Source organism: Carcharodon carcharias, chromosome 1 (genome assembly GCF_017639515.1).
Source record: "Carcharodon carcharias isolate sCarCar2 chromosome 1, sCarCar2.pri, whole genome shotgun sequence".
In the NCBI taxonomy this organism is placed as follows: domain Eukaryota; kingdom Metazoa; phylum Chordata; class Chondrichthyes; order Lamniformes; family Lamnidae; genus Carcharodon; species Carcharodon carcharias.
This window is the reverse complement of record NC_054467.1, coordinates 112,391,944-112,405,463: the sequence shown is the minus strand read 5'-3', so window position 1 is coordinate 112,405,463 and position 13,520 is coordinate 112,391,944. Positions and strand designations below refer to the sequence as shown.

The 13,520-nt window shown below is 42.2% G+C and overlaps 1 long non-coding RNA gene across 1 annotated transcript in view; it reads right to left on the bottom strand.

Annotated features, from left to right (window-relative positions):
- The window catches only part of LOC121280974, a 29,069-nt gene extending 15,766 nt beyond the window's left edge, over window positions 1-13,303 (bottom strand). Inside the window, exon 1 of the long non-coding RNA XR_005943776.1 lies at window positions 13,261-13,303. This is a non-coding gene — a long non-coding RNA (uncharacterized LOC121280974). The remainder of the gene's footprint in view (window positions 1-13,260) is intronic.
- Window positions 13,304-13,520: the final 217 nt, after the last annotated feature.

The following is a 13,520-nucleotide window of genomic DNA, read 5'->3' as shown; positions in this document are numbered from 1 at the left end:
CCCTATTGTTTGCCCTCCCCCTCACTGCCATTCCAGAGCATTCTCTCCCCTTTTCCCCCCTATTGTTTGCCCTTCCCCTTCACTGCCATTCCACAGCCTTCCATCTCCTTTGCCTCCTTCTTGTTCGCCCTTCCCCTTCACTGCCATTCCACAGCCTTCCCTCCCCTTTTCCCCCTTCATGTTCGCCCTTCCCCCTGATTGCCACTCCACAGTCTTCCTTTCCCATTGTCCACCTTGTGTTCATCATCCCTATTCTCACCTCAGCCCACCCCAGGCTGAAGTGTTAGTTTCTGAAAGTGGAGTTCTGCCTGACTACCACTGCACAGTGGTGTCCTTGTGTACAATGGTCTCAGACACCGGGAGTAGACGGCCCCTGCACTCCCAGCCCTGGCCACAGTACTGGTCACCGTCTGAAAGTGGAGGCCTGCTTGAGTACCACAACTTACGGGTGTTCTTCGGGACACCATAGGCAAAAAGCAGGAGCAGACCAACCCTACAGTCCCATCAGTGTGACATGCATCGCAACAAGACTGGTGCAGCGCTATGGCAGGTAGACTATGTATGTTGCACTCATCTCAAAGTTATCAGCGAATTAAGGTCCAATTTGTGCACGTCATCCCTTTTCAAATGGGTTTGAGGCCAACGTAATTTCCCACTGGCATGATGCAAGATTGGAAGGTGTGACAAGATTCCGGTGAGCAGCTGTTTTAATGAGCATTCAAGAGATGTTAATGAATGCAAATGGCGTTTACGCCACTAGTTGGCGTGGGATAACCGACCCGCCATTGGGAGAATTGCAAACTGTTTTTATGCTGGCGGATTTCCAACTCTTTGCCTGCCGCTGGAAACCGTCATGAAACCCACCACGGGCGGGATGGCAAAATTGTGCCCCTTGAGTAGAAGGACATATCTCAGAACAGGCGCCACTATTTTTCTGGCCACCTGCTTCCATTCCTGGCCCCAGTGAGCCCTAAAGATCTTACCACAAGTCCAATATTGTCAGCCAAACATACAGAAATTAATAAAAGAGGTAAACAGAGATTTGAGATTTTATACTAAATGCAGTCTGATACAAAGCGCACCATAAAAAGCAGGTTATTTTATTGCAATACACCAAATTAGAAAAATAACGTTGGAGATGTGACCCTGATTATTTGGGTTACAAAAGTGTCTGGCAATATGACTAAAAGGGTTTAATCTAAGTCCTTTGATAATTGAAATGAATTTGTGTTCTGCTCCCAATCAAATATATTTTATAGTAGAGCTCTCCGCTATTACAATCTCTGATATAGTGCACATCTATTTTAATGGCCCATTGCTAGCATAGAACATACAGAATAATCACCTTTGAACAGACTGAGGGTGATTTTCACATGCCTATACTGGAAAGTGGGGCAAATATAGCATCTTGTTAAAACATGTCCTGCCCATTGGCTGCTCAAGCCACATCTGAAATGATGTTCAAAAAAACCTCAAAACAAGCAGTCTGCCCTCCCAGGTGAAACAAATGGGTGCTTTATTTCAACATTTAAGTTGGGGTCCCATGCCCGTGTAGGACTGTGATGCAATTTTTGTGGACTAATAGGTGTAGCATGCATTGTGTATGCTACTCATCGGTCTCTGCCATGGAATAACCCTTAAAGGGGAAACGGCAAACTACTCTAAAACATGACAATTTTTTTTACACTTTATTTTAATCATGTCAGCAAGGGTTCATTCTCTTCATAGTCCTACAAAAATACTTTGGCTCACAATTGGTCCCTGTGACCATCCCTGGATTATGTTCCCTGCCAGCACACAAGCCCAGCTCTGGGTCAACTGTCCATCACCTTGAAAAAGTAGTTGGTTGATACCCCTATCCAAGTAAGCTGCCACATAGAATCTGTTCGGCATCCGCAGCTTGCCAGCCACATGCTGATACAAGTGGGTGGTGGCACGAATGCAACACTTTCCATCTGGCCAAATCATACTTCAGACAACATCAGCCTCTCTATGTTATATACAGTTATACAAAGATCATAAGATCATTGGATCATAAGAAATAGGAGCAGAGTGGGTCATTTGGCCCATCGAGCCTGCCCTGCAGGCATCGAGCCTATTGATCCTGATAGGATCATGGCTGAGCTGATTGTGGCCTTACTCCACTTCCCTGCCTGCTCCTCTCTTGCTGATCAAAAAATCTATCTAACTCAACGATGCAAGAGGACATTGTGCAAGGATGAACAAAAACACAAAAGCTGGTCAAAAACGGCAGATCAATCACCATCTAAAAAGACAAGTGTCAAGATTTCAGGTGCAATCCTTTGCCAGATATAATTTAATAATTATATAATAACTATAATAATTTAAACATTATTTGGGATATTTTGATCAGAATTATAAAAGGTAAATTTTTGGAGTTTGATGCAGCCTTCTTTGCTGAACAATTGTTTAAAGGTTGCCACTCTAAACAGTAGATTGGAGTGAAATAATACGTGACCAAAATGTGTAGAAATGCTATAAACAGAAAAACAGAGAGATGGAAACCAAACTAAAGACTTAGCAATTTGAAGGGCACAGCAACATGCAGAATGGATAAATATGGAGTCAAAGCATTGTTCAAGCAAAGCCTTGAAATACACTAACACAACACACCCTTGTAGATACCTAATGAGATTTAGTGGTTTCAGCTGCCTGAGAATTTTTCTTTCATGTCAGTTGACTCACACTATCTAATATCTGTTGTGTAATAGCATAACCTGAGGGGTAGCAATCGTGCCCCTTTGTGACCTGAACTGGAAATTCATATATTTCACCATAAGGTAAACAACAACTTGCATTTATATAGTGTCTTTAACCAACAAGACATCGGCACTTCAAAGGAAAGTTATAAAGCAATATTTGACATCTAGCCACATAAAGTGATTTTAGGACAGATGACCAAAAGCTTAGTCAAAGGAGTAGGTTTTAATATGCTTCTTAGAGGAGGAAAGAGAGGTGGAGAGACAGAGAGGTTTAGGGAGAGAATTCCAAAGCTTAGGGCCTTGATAGCTGAAGGCACAGGCATCAATGCTGAAGCTATTAATGTTGAGATGCTTTAAAGACCAGAATTAGATGACTTCAGAGATCTTGGAGATTTGTAGTGCTGGAGGAGTTTACAAAGGAAGGCTAGGCCATGGAGGGGTTTGAAAACAAGAATGAGAATTTTAAAATTGAAGTGTTGCTTGACTGGGAGCTAATGCAGGCCAGTGAGCACAGGGATAATGGGTGAACGGGCCTTGGTGCAAGTAAGGACACAGGGAGCAGAATTTTGGTTGATCTCACGTTTACAAAGGGTAGAATGTGAGAAACCACCAGGTGTGCATTGGAACAGTCAAGGCTAGTCAATGAAACTTACATAGCAACATTTATGATCATGTTCATTTAGTTCAATAAGTCAACTTATCTATACATAATGATACAAAAATAAGAAATTCATCTCACATCCACACATCTTGGTTGATTTAAATAACGTTGTTTGGATTTTACACGGAGGCAATCAGACTTCTGCCTTACCTCCATCCAACGTGACTCCAGTATCAGTTTTAAGCCAAACTTACTACTTTCTATCTCAGAGTAAAATCTATCAGTCTAACTTGGAAATGACATCTGCTGAGTTTAAAAGAATGGAGTTGTTGCAGCAGCAATAAGCATGAACAATAATTGGATATTTTATTATCTTTCATTGTCAGCAAATTACTGGCTCAGATAATACCATCTGCATTTTAATCTCTATCTCCCAGCCCTGCTCTCCTGTGAATTTAAACCCTTGAAAGATAAGCCTAGTTCAAAGCATTTTTAACATTCATTGCATCGAAGTCCCCATGTGCTGGCACAGTCAGAAATCCAAATATGACTGTTTATGTGCATGTAAAATTCACAGTGAATACAAATACCTCATTAGGTATCTGGATAAAAAAATCTAATGATCAAACTCTGTGCATCAAAACATAGATCTCTCCTGACTCCTTCAGCCTGCAAGCATATAATATGTACTATATTATCATCACATTGCTTCACTTTTAACGCTCAGAATTTGTGAACATTTGTTCTCTGAAGCACTGGTGAAGGTGATCCTTAGATAAATGACAGGCTGTATCAGATCTATTTTAATAAAAGTTCTACGTGCTTCATTGGCACTTCAAAGGTCTTTCCACAGACATTAAAGCTAGTGATTGCTGCTACCCAATGGACCCATTTGTTATCAATTGGGTCCAAACTGCACCAGCTGTTAAGAGTTCATTAAACATTTAAATACACAGATGATATGTGTTTTGTCATTTCTTATGAGACCGTAACAACCTGATAGATTGCCGTGGAATCAAAAATCTTTTATCATTTACAGACATTTTGGTGCAGTGGTGACAATATTATAATTGAAAGAGGATAAGAATCACAATATTTGGATAATCTTGCTGGTGCAGACTGTTTATTCTATTATGGTACCATAGCACTGAAGACAGTTGTCCTTTAAAGACAAAACATGTTGTAGGATTTACTGGAAAATGAATCATACCCACCTCCCCCCACCCTCGAACCCCACAACATAATCGTCAAACTTTTCTCTCAGTGACAGCTTTACATCATTGCTTACTAAAGACACTAGTCTGCTTTTTATTATTGCTCTGCGGCAGCGGTTGTGTGGCATTAAACCAAAACGTTATATTGTCCCTTTCTAATGGTGATAGCTTAGGATGTTTGCAGAGTGCTGAGGTTGCTATGGAGAGAGCCAGACAAGTATCAATGCAACAGCACCTGGTGCTACCATCACAATTATAATTACATTTAGAGCCTTGGCTCCTATACCATCCATTTGGCAACTTGATCTGGTTTGGCAGTGCCAGCATTTTTAGAATTTGTTTTGTTTTAACAAATTTAAATAGCTTGTATAACAAAAAATCTTTGTGTCATTACCTCCTGTTTCTTTATTTACAGTCACTATAAATACAAATAAAATCACTATGGTAAAATGATCTCTTACATTATTCCTGGACCATGTGACCATTTTCTCATCAACTCGCAGACATAATTCTGGCATGGTGGTGCTAGCATGGACTTGAAGCAAATTTGTAAACATTGTACACATTAATTTTGTAATGTGAAACAGCAGTTTATACAGATGAATGTAATTGTGATTTCCTGGACACCACTCATGAAACTGTTTTGTATCAGCATGGTGCAGACAGAGATCAAAAAATAAATCTCATTCACCCCATCATTTGGTATTAATCCAACTCTGGACTGCTTGGCCCTGAAAGTATGTCACTGCAATTTGTCAGAACTAGGCTATTTTCATACTGGTTTATTGACATTTGGTAGTACAATCTATTTTTTCTTCTGACAGTGATCTGTTGCTCAGGCTGTTCTGTTTATTATTTGGTCAGGAATTCCTTCAAGAGTTCATCTAATTTAGTTGCCATAAGATCAGCATACGATCAACATTTATAGGTCCATCCACGGTTTCCCCACCAATCTTCCACTTAATGAACACCGCTGCCATTTTGAAATTCAGGCCAAAACCCAGGAAGCACGCGAAAATCCCTTCTTCATCGATAACCAGCGACACCATCTTGAAACCCTCTTCTCTTTTAAAGCTACATCTGCACTTTAAGAATTTTAAAGATGGATCACAATTCTTCGCTCCCACCTCCAATGTGCTTTATCCATGGCCCAGATCAGCCACAGATTCGGAGCCCTTGCACAAAAATTTATTTAAGGGACATCATTACTCTGGACTTCAGCACAGAGGCTGCAAGCCTGCTAGCCACAGGTTTCTTTACCTCGACAAGACTATCTAGCAAAATAGACTGTTGGAGCTGCACAAACAAGGTGCGACCATCCTATGGGGAGTCAACACTTCATGGGGGAGAAGCCGCACTTCAGTTCACCATATCAAGACATAGAAGGGCAGGGACCACCCCAATTCAGGGTAAGCCACCCCTGAACCACTCTGCCCAAGGACCTTGCCAGCGCTGCAGTGTGAAACACCCTCGCAGGAAAGACCAATGTCTTGCACATCATTCCCAGTGTTTCCACTGCCACAGATAGAGATGTTTCAGTAAGCTGTGCAAGTCAAAACTCCAGCACCACACAGACAACCCAAAAGCCATCCACAATGTCGAGGCCGGCGACCCAGGAGAGACACAGCCTTTCTTCTTGGTTGAGATCAAAGAGTGCAGCTCTTTGTTCTGGAATGTGGACATCATGTTGAATGGCCATCTAACCAATTTTAAATTAGACTCTAGCCCCAGTGTAACCATCCTGTCCAACATGGTTCCATGGCTTAAAGACCTCCAGCTTCAACCGACGGACACTTCATTCCATGCAGTGGGGGGGATGCTGTGTGCCAGTAAAAGGCACTCTGCATGCTACTCTGCAATATGGGAGAAAAGTAATTCAAGCAACCTTCATGGTCCCCAACCAGGACTACAAGCTGCTAAGCACAATGCCTGTATCGACCTTAACCTCCTGCAACATATCGCTGAGATCAACCAGCAACACGCAGGCTCAAAAAACAGGCAACTGTTCCCGAAGCTCTTCACAGGACTGGACCGCCTTAAAAATGCCTACAAATTAATACTCTGGAGTGAAGCCTAGCCAGTGTGCCTTTTCATTCCATGAAGGGTCCCTCATCTCCTCATGGATGAGGTACGGTGGCAGCTTGATGATATGGTCAACATGGGAGTTAATTCCCAGTAAAGCAACCCACCATTTGGTGCTCGGGCATGGTTCTGGTTTGGAAACTGAACAGCTCTCTCCAGACCTATGTCGCCCTCAAACAGCTTAACAAGGCCGTGGCCAGGGATTTCCACCCACGGCCTTGTTGGGCGAGAGCCTGACCATCTTTCATGGAATACTGCTTTTTTGAAACTAGATGCTAACAGTGGCTTCTGGCAACTTCTGCTCAATGAGGATTCCTGGCTCCTAACCTTCATTACCCCATGTGGTATATTCTGCTTCAACCACTTACCCCTTGGGATTACGTCAGCACCAGAGATCTTCCAACGCACAGTGTCAGGGCCCAATTTGCAGTCTGCTGGCCAACCATTTCCAGGGCAATAGAAGAGACCACTGCTAGTTGCCACACTTGTGCGATGCACCACCAGGACCAGAGAGGACTATCCATTCCCATAGAGTTCCTCAACAGTTCATGGGAGTGGCTGACAGTAGACTTGTTTATCTACAACAACAGATCCCTCCTGATCGTCATGGACTATTACTCCAGATGGGTGAAGGTAAAGTAGTCCTGCGCAACCACCACTGGATAGTCATTAAGGCACTCAAATATTTTTGCAAGTCACGTCATTCCAGATGAGCTCATTTCGGATAACGGCCCACAGTTTGCGAACAAATACTTCTCACACATCACACTGCAGCTGGCTTCCACCACTGTACCAGCTCCGCAAGGTACCCGCAGTCTAACAGCAAAGCAGAATGAGGAGTCCACACAGTAAAAGCCCTCTTGAAGAAGAACAACGACTTTCCCACCAACTTGCTTACTTACAGTGCAGCCTCTCCCTATCAGAGCTCCTGATGGGCAGGAAACTGTGCACTCAACTTCCAATTCTGCCAAAGAAACTCCGGCTAGGGTTGGTAGTCAAAGCCTACCAGACCATATGGGAAAAAGAGCAAGCCTACAGACAGAAGCAGGCCTCCACCTACAATAGGCAACACTGCATCAGGGGCTTCAGAAGACAAGGGACAGTCCTTTGCCTAAAAAAGGACCAACCCCATTCCTACCAAATTGGTATGCTAAAGGGCACAGTCAGGCATAACAGGAGGAGTCTTTACCCTTTCTCTAAACAAGCTTCCCCCATTGCAAGATGGAGTGCTATTAATGGGATTGGCCAGACAACGGAGCCATCTCCAGAGCTCACCACTCTCTCGACTGAACGATGAACGAACGAGAAGCGGAAGGGTTGTAAGACCTCCAGACTGCTTGAATCTCTGATGCCAAGGACTTGAAGGGGGAGATGGGGTAGTAAGAACTCTGTTACTACATGCCATTAATGTTATTGTTGTTAATGCTTATAGTGAAATAGCATAGGATTAGAATAGTTTATAGCTCTAACCTCAATGGTGGTACACAAGACTTATAGTAATGTAAAACTTGAAACAAACTGGAAGTAAATTAATATCAGTGTCTATCCAGGGGATAAAGACTTGGGGGAGATATAGTAGAAGGATCTATTACCTAAAGGAATAACATGAGGCTGAGTACAGTACCACCCACATGGTAATGTAAGCAGGCACATAACCTAGAACTGGGGCTAGTCTAGAGATGAGTAGCAGTGTAAGGACCTAATATAGAGTCCCCTTCATCCCTACTGTAAATATCTATAATTAAGTATTGTTAATAAAGACTTCCATGTAATTTATATAAGACAGCTTCATGGTGTCCAAGCAGTATCCTTCAGGTATTGTGACAACAAAATATATCCTGGTAACAGTGGTAGAATCCATCAACATTGAGATTAAAACATTCATACATGTGCAACACTCAAAGCTCTCAGAGCCTGCTGAAGATACCTAAGTTCATGCAATAAAATGGGCTTCCATTTCAGGACTTGCATACAGATTTGCAGGCTCACTTTATGGCATAAAATTTGAGAGCACAGTATTTCTTGATTGAATAGGACCTTGACCAAATGTCAAAGTAAAAGCTTGTACAAGGAGGCTATGAAGTAAACAATGTAAAGGGAAAGAATGGCAACACAGAATGCCTTCAACTTACGTTGCCCTGTTATTAGATGAGCACTTGTGCCATGAAAAAGAAGAAATATCGGCCTGACTGGATATTAATAGTTTACTGTTGGCAGTAATTTTGAACATGCAAACTATAAATATTTGCTTTTTGTAGCAATGCAGCTGGCTTTTTTTTTGTCTTCATAGGTTGAAAATATGCTAAAGTTCTGAGAGGGCTGGGTTTCAGTTTTTAAAATTTCTTTGCTGTGTCTCTTGAAACATTCTTTGACCACATGAATGAAGATTAGCTTTATTGAAATGAAAATTCCGGTTCCATCTAATATAAGAAAAGCCTTTTGACCAAAAAGAAAACAATTTGGAAATTATTGATCTTATTCTGCTGAAATCTAAAAGTAGAAAATTGAATTTGTTAGCTTATTCTATCTCTGTATGGACAGGAGGGAGGTTAACTTAAACAGCCTCGATTTCTCCTCCAACCACCTGTCTATAAACAGAAAGTTGTTTTGATTTGCTTCCCACTTTATAAGCGGCGGTGTGTTTCCCAACCCTTCAGTTTTAGTGTGATCCAATTTTCTACAAATAACCCCACAGCAAATGAGATAGGATCAACTCAGAAGGTTAGTTTATTTGCACACACGCAAAACACAGGATAGGGGTCACTGTGTAACCCCCCCTGTGCATTAATACAGTAAAGAGGGATGGAGAAAGAAAGATTTACAAGGCAAAGACCACAGAGAAAAGAACTATTGTTTTACATGTGTCCAGAGTCCAGAATCAAAGTCCAAAGGCTTATTCCTTCACAAAGGTTGGCAGGCTGAACTGATGCTGGATAATTTACTTTTCCAGTAGAGTTGACTTCCACGATGAGATAGGCACGCAGAGATGCATCAGTCTTGTAGGCGATGGTGCAGGAGTTCCAGTTGAAACAGTGCAGATGATTTCCAGGCATTCAAGCCAGTTCAGAACCCCTTTTCTGTGCTGCTGTTTGCAGATGGTAAAAGTGGCAGACTGAGCTTTGTAGCTCCACAAGGCAATTCCTTTGGTTCCCCCAGCTAGGGATTTATGTCACATGACTCCCACCTCCCCACTCTGGCTTTGACATAGGCTGTGTATCCCTTTGTCTGGGTCCCTGGGATTGTTAATGTTTCAACCATTAAGTGTTAAAGGGAAAACAAAAACAAAAACAGAATTACCTGGAAAAACTCAGCAGGTCTGGCAGCATCGGCGGAGAAGAAAAGAGTTGACGTTTCGAGTCCTCATGACCCTTCGACAGAACTGGAGTTCGAGTAAACACCTTGTCAAACACCAGGAGGGAAATGGAAAGCAAGGAAGGTGAGCAGGGCAAAAGAGAGGAACGGAAGTTTGCAAGGTCTTTTGTCCTAGCAGATGAATTGACTCCAGTTGGCCAGGCCTGGCTTATAAAAGTAAATAGCCTTTGTATAACTCCCTTTGAATTTGGTCTATGCAGCCCACAGGGGGTTGTTAGGATCTCTTCAGAGATAACAAGGTGTCAATTCCTACAAAACTGCCATATTAGCCCTTATTGTTTGAGGATCACAGACAGACATAGCTTTAGCCATTTTAAAAGGGTCTTTATCCAGTTTTTTAAATTTTAGAAATTAGCCATGAGGATATATATATGCATTAGGGATGAAGGAAAATCTGTAATTATGTGAAGAAAGGCAGAAGAACAGTCTATAATACCTGGCACTAACTCATTGCTTTGGAATACTATCAAGACAGAAATGCCAAGCCAGTGTCCTGAAAAAGGAAATGCCTTCCTATCACAGAATCTTAAATGTTAAAATCAAGCATACCGTAATTGAAAGAGTCCATGGCTTATTCCTTGGTGAACAGAATAACTGTGTAGATACATATTTCATCCTTCATCAATGACCCTGCCTTCATAATAAAGTCAGGAGTGGGGATGTTTGCTGACGATTTTATAGTGTTCAGCTCCATTCACCACTCCTCTGATAGCGAAGCAGCACTTGCCAGCTGACAACAGGATCTGGATACAGCTGCCAAGAAGCAGGTAATATTCATGCCTGCTAATTGTAAATAATGACCATTTCCAACAGGAAAAAGGCCAACTGCCTTTTATGTTCCTCAACAGCACCATCATCACTGAGACCCATGCCATCGGCATCCTGGAGTCACCCCATTAAGCAGAAGCTGATATGGACAAGACATATCAAAATTTTTGTAGAGGGCAGAAGTGAGGTATTCTGTTAGGAGTGGCTCATCTCCTTTTCACCATCCTCAAGTTGTCACTTACCTACATGGGTGCAACCTTAAAAACACCACAATAGTGCATTTGATCAGCAACTTTGCTACTGGGCACAGTTTCTACGGTCTTCATCACTGGGCATACTGTGGCAGCAGTATGTATATTATCTACAGGATGCACTGCAGCAACTCACCGAACTTACTTCACTAGCACCTCCCAGCCTTTCAAGCTCTATTACTGACCAGAACAAGAGTAGCAATATTGGGTATTATATCATTCCTTCACTGGGTCAATATCCTGGAATTTCTTAATTAACAGAATTGTGGGAACACCACCAGCACAGGAATTGGCCAGTTAAAGAAGAAAGCCCATCACCATCTTCCTAAAGCAACTAGGAATAGGCAATAAATTTAGCCATGTCAGTATCACCCACACCCCAGGAACAAATAAAAGTAAATCACAGGCACATAGATTACGAGAGAAAGTTGCAGGCCAGCATTTATTGCCCATTCTTAATTGCTCTTAAGAGGGCTGTGGTGAGCCGCCTTCCATCCATGTGGTGCAGGTACACCCACAGTACTGTTAGGAAAGGAAGTTATGGCTTTATATATATGTGATCACCACTGTTGAATCATGTAAGTGCATTCCATGTTTCTGAAGAGCACACACATCTCTATTGTTACAAAAATATCCTTTGCGCAATTATTCAAAAGTAAGGCAGAATTGAAAGGTTACATTCCAGCAGATTTAGCACATGCCCTAAAATCCCTGGCTGAACACCTTATGGGCAGAATTTTCCAGTCAGCGAGCAGGGGCGGGGCCCGCTCGCCAATGTGTAAAATGTCACACGGTGACGTCGGGCGTGTGTCCTGACGTCATCCCGCATCATTTAGATTTTCAGTTCGGAGGGTGTGCAACTGACTCGCCTGCGTGCCCGCTGACCTGTCAACGGCCTATTAAGGCTATTAAAAAAGTAATTAAAATGATTAATGGACCTGACCTTAAAGTTGGTGGGCAGGCGAAGAGCCCAGGCAGCCTTCTGAAAAAGCATGAAACCTCATCCACGGGCATGATGAGGTTTCATGAGGGATTTAAAATGTTCGGAAAATTTTTAAATAAAAGTGATGGACACGTCCCAGCTCATGTAACAGTGTCACATGAGGGGACATGTCAGGAAAATTTTTTCTCACCTTTAATAAATTTTTAAAAGTTCAACCGATCTCCCTGAGGCCTCAGGGAGATCTGTAAGCTCATCCACGCGCGTGTACATAAGAGCGCACAGACTTGCTCACGGAATCCCCCCCGCCCACACAGGGAGTGTACATTGCTTCCGGGTGGACGTCATGCTGGGCGGGCCATAATTGGCCCGCCCACGTAAAATGGCAGCCCGATCGGGAACCCGCCCGCTCCTGCACAAGCCCCCCGCTCCCCCCCCGCCCCGCCGACCAGGGGAAAATGCTGCCCTATGTTACTGTATTACACCCAACTGAATAGCAATCTAATGAAGCCTATATCTGAGTTCTAAGGTCATTTATTGCTAGAGCCAAGATGCTAGATCCAATGCAAGTGCTATTGCTTCCTATTATTGCTGTTGGCATTTTGACAATGAGGCATACAATGAAATCTCCTGCTGAAAAGAGTTTTGGATTTGGTTATCATGCTACCATGGGCTTATTTATGTTACAGTTGCCTCCAATAACACTGCTGCATTGAAGGTGACCTGGTGAAAAATGATCCACACTAATAAGTGGGCTAGTAAAAGTATGAGCAATCTGTTCCCTTTCTCCATAGATTTTCTGGAAGACTTCTCCACCATTTGCAAATGTTTTCTTCCTTAAATTTTTCATTTTACTCTAAATCATTTAGTATTTATCAGAGATGAAAGAGTAGTATTTTCTGCTTAAAATAGGGTGAATTAAGAAAAATTTGGGTTGTAAAACAAAATAAGATTATTATCCTTGTTGGTCCAAAAGTCCACAGACACTTGTCAGGGTGGAGGTACAGTGTGTGGGATGCTGAGGAGGAAGACCTTAGACACTTGCCAAGCCAAAGAATTGATCCACCAAAATATCTCTGTCTCTTTTCTTCCTCAGCGCACTGCCAAAGTTTAGCACGTAGCTGTGAGGGAAATTAAGAAGAGGTAGTGTTTGCAATATTAAGTATTGTCAACAAGAATTTACAGGACACCATTGCCTTTTCCAGCTTGTGCTACTAAAGCCCTAAATTTGGTGGTGTTTATTAAATGCATGTTGCACATTTACATGTGCAAATAATTGTGATTCCAGACAATGTGGCATTTTTTTTACCTTGCAACTCGTGTTGTTAGTAGCTGTAATAATACAATTCTGCCCAAAGAAGGAAAGATGTGAGCTGAGGATAAGAAAGAAGAAACTTATGATTTAATACCAAGTTGCTTAAGGTGTCATTGGCATTTCAAAAATATCAATATCATGTATTAATTAATCACTTGAATGTCAGACATCAATGAATTGTCATCTTAGCCTGTAGTTATACTCTAACTCAGTTCTTCCTGCTGAAATAGTTGGAGGCATTTAAAAAAAAATTA